Raw genomic sequence first — 860 nt, forward strand, 5'->3', positions numbered from 1 at the left:
ATTGGACGAACGAAGGCTCGATTCCAAGTAGAAATAGTAAGAGCGTTCGATCGCTTGGCCGCTGCCATACGCGTCGAACCGCACACCGCAAACTTCTACCGAATTAACCGGTCGTCATGCCATGAAAGAACACGTTCGCTGTTTATATACATAATGAGTAATTGCACAGTGTGCGGATCGACGAAACGCAGCATTTCGCGGTATGGCGACCGTCCAAAGAAGACGAGCCTTCTGGGCTTCGTCATCGAGAACGTCGACCGAGACGAACGTTTTTCGATACGGTAGGCAAAGGCTGCATTTGTTAAGAGGAAATTTTAGTTAACGATCGGTCGAACGTACCTCTGCTGACTGAATCTACCGGAAATCGAACTCCATTTATGCAGAGATCGGTCGAATAACACGTACGATGTACGTACAAGCGATGGACACGAGGCGATTCCTTGCGAAAAGATTAGAAGAAGCTACAGATTAAAATTGCTTCATACGACGCTTCGTTTTCGAGAAACGCGGAAAACAATCTTTTGCTCGGCATGCTCTGTTTACGGGCAAAATAAATTAGAGCATTTATCGTGCTCGCGTACTAGGCCAATCGTGACTAAACACGTTCAAACTCTTATTTCCTTGGAAACGAAGCCGACTGTGAATGATTGATCTGACGCTAATTAAAGTTCCGCTCAAACGAGCAGGGCTCTGCTGTACTTTACAAAATTCTTTTGTCGAATCTTATCTTCCTCCCTGCCAAATTCGTTATCGTTATGCTGGGAAATCGACTAATTTCTGACTCGTGACTCGTGAAATATCACTTGTAGGCAATAAGACGCGGAAATCTCTCCCCAGGAGCCGTGTCGGGCATCGATGTT

This window comes from Bombus fervidus, chromosome 7 (assembly GCF_041682495.2).
Source record: "Bombus fervidus isolate BK054 chromosome 7, iyBomFerv1, whole genome shotgun sequence".
Taxonomy (NCBI): Eukaryota; Metazoa; Arthropoda; class Insecta; order Hymenoptera; family Apidae; genus Bombus; species Bombus fervidus.